Here is a 2,965-nt window from a genome sequence, read left to right as displayed (position 1 = left end):
AGTTAAGCAGTCAGGTTGGGTATAAAAACCAAACATGTGGGCCCTGGGGGGCTCGCTGTCGCTTGCCTCCTGGCTTCACGGCTCCTGGCTTGCAGCCAGCTCTCAGAGTGCCATTTGGGATTCCAGATGGGTGGATCGGGTAGGACGCATTTAAAACTTTGTCTCCCACTTTTCTCCCTGAGCTGTACATTTCCTCATTTCCCCTTCCCTTGTGAATAAACCTTTTATTAATCTTTCATGTGTGCCTGCAGTAGAGCATTGATAAGTCCTTTTAAGCGCGCTGGTGAGAACCCACAGTCAGGCACCCCGTTTTGTATCGGGGCTGCCCTATAACAGTTCTTTGTTTTTCCCCTCAGGCGTTTTTTTACTTCGTTTACTGCAGCTCAGTTGTAAGTGGAAGAGACAATCCCAGCTTCTTCACTCTGCCACAATTTTGCTGGACTCCTAAAAGCTCATAAAGGAGGAAATGGTGTTCACTAAAGAAAGAGTTGCTCTCCTCCTGGTGTGGGAGAATCCAGTGGCCTTACTGAGAACTGGCTGTGGAGAGCTTGACCTCTCCAAGAAACTGAATTCTACAGATAACCTGAATGAGCTTGGAAAAGTGCCTCCCTAGGTGAGGGTACTGGGTAAACATTTTGATTGCTGTCCTGCGAGACAATGGACAGAAAATTCTGCTGTCATGCTGACTCATGGTCCACAGAAACCAGAAGATTAAAAAGGTAGATTTTTTAAGCCACTGTGTTTAGCTCATTTGTTACACAAACTTCATTAAGTTTTTTTTATACGAAATCATATACTTAAAAGAATAATGAGAGTTGGGCCTCCCCTGTGGCGTGGTTGAGAGCTGGGTTGCGAAGCTGCCTGCAGCCTCTGCAGCACCGGTTCGATCCCCGGCTGCTCCCCGGCCACTGGAGGAGGGTTCCACATGGCGCACAGACCTCTCCTACCGCCCGCTGCTCCCCTCAGCAGTGTACTTTGGTCCTTCTGCCTGCTCAGCTCCCTGCTCTGGCTCTGGTGAATTCTCTCACCCTCCCACGCTTCTGACTGTACCCAGTGCTTGTATAAATAAATAAATTGAAAAAAAAAAAAGAATAATGAGAGTTTATGTCTTTCTTTTCAGTCTTTAAACTGTTACAGGGCAGGGGGAGAGGGGCACCCCAGTGATGGAGGACAAGAATAGAAAAACTGGAAAGGAGGCCTCACAAGACTAAAACCTGACTCATACAGGATGTGGGAGTCAAGGGAATAACATGACCACTAACCCAGATGTAGAGGTCGTGACCCTTAGGCACCAGTGCCTTATCACAAGGCCTGAGACCCAAGCAGGATTAGATGCTATAGGGAGTGGAGCACAGGCCTGAGGGGAAAGATGCGGAGATTGGGCCCACCTTGGAATTTCTGATCCCTTTCTAGTTTTGCCTGTTACCCAACATCAGCAACAAGCAGCCCCTCCACTGAGGAGTGACCCCTCCCAAAGAGAAAAGGACTATATCAGTGCGGTCTCTGCACAGGCTCGGGGCAGCACTCCCACTGCCCACCTGTGACTATGCAGGTGCTTCCTTTTACTTACTCTCTCCCTCTGCAGGGCAACAGCCTCCTGCCTGCCCGTAATCTGTCCCATGCCGGGACTTCTCTTCACTGACCTCCCTCAGCGGAGGCTGCTCTCCTCAAGGCTGCCTGCCTGCAACCATGCAGGCCTCTCTTAGCAAAACCTGTCCCTTTCCCTTTCCCTAATAAACCTGCTCTTTAAATATAACTAACGGCTCTGTCTCATGGAGAAACTCGCCTGGGAAACTCGCCGCGTGCTACTGAAACGGGAGCTCTGGTGAAACCTTTCCCAGAGTGAACCCAGGGACCCCACAACTCCACAAAAATGACATCACCAGAACCCCCCCAAACCTACCCACTCTAAATAGGTTCTGCCATCCACTGCATGAAGGCAAAACATATAGACCTTTAATGGAAAGAAACTTTAATACAATTAGTGTACAATACTGAAAAGACAAAGAATATAGTTTCTAAATCAAGCACCCGAAGTTATCTGTACCCTGGTGGGTAAAAGTCCACCCAAACGGGCTTGGCCCAGAGCAAGGCCCAAAAGTCTGCCATAAGAAAGCGCCTTCCAGTGGGGACCCATAGAAAAGAATCAGAATCAGAAACAACCAGACAAGTCTGGGAAGAAAAGAGCAAAATCAAAATCAAGATAAAAGCTGCCATTGTTAACCTACCCACAGATCTCTCACCCACATCTGATCTGTTCCAACCAGTCCAGGACCAAGAAGCAAGCACAGTTTCTTCACATGTCTCTCTGCTCCACGTGCCTCCTTCAGTTCTCCCTCTTGCTTTCCATCCTGTTTCTTTCCTCCTACAGTCTCCTCTCCAGCTTCTTCTCCTCTCTGCTCAGCTCTACTCTCCTTTGGGTGGGGCAGGGAACCTGGACTCTCCCCTTTTTCTAGGTATCTCCCTGTTAAAAAACCATTTATTTCTTATTCTTCCCTTATTGCCCTTAGACTACTAACACAAAGTTCACTAGAAATGGTGTTAGTGACATTATTGTCTATTTCTTTACATCAAAAGGAAAGGTTAAATGTTGAAATATTAAGGATGATATTTACTCCTGGATTTTTGTAGACATTATCAGATTCAGCAACTCCTGTCTATCTCTAATTTGCTAAAGTAATTTTTTTTTAAGAAACAGCTCTTGGATTTTGTCAAAAATTTTTTCTACACCTTTAAAGTCATCATATTTTTTCCTTCAAATAGTTAATATGTTGAGTTATAGTAACTGTCATCCTAATGTTAAAGCACCTTTTCATTTGGGGGAGAAAAAGTAGAAAAAGCAATTTAGTAGTAATGCTGTATCCTTTTTATACATTTCTGATTCAGTTTGCCAGGACGGATCCAAGATTTTTGCATTTATGTTAATAATTGCATTTATGTTAATAATAATTCAGAATGATCCTGA

This window comes from Talpa occidentalis, unplaced genomic scaffold (genome assembly GCF_014898055.3).
Source record: "Talpa occidentalis isolate TD23 unplaced genomic scaffold, MPIMG_talOcc4v2.1 talOcc4.313, whole genome shotgun sequence".
Taxonomy (NCBI): domain Eukaryota; kingdom Metazoa; phylum Chordata; class Mammalia; order Eulipotyphla; family Talpidae; genus Talpa; species Talpa occidentalis.
The sequence above is the reverse complement of the archived record's forward strand: the minus strand, read 5'-3'. Positions refer to the sequence as shown.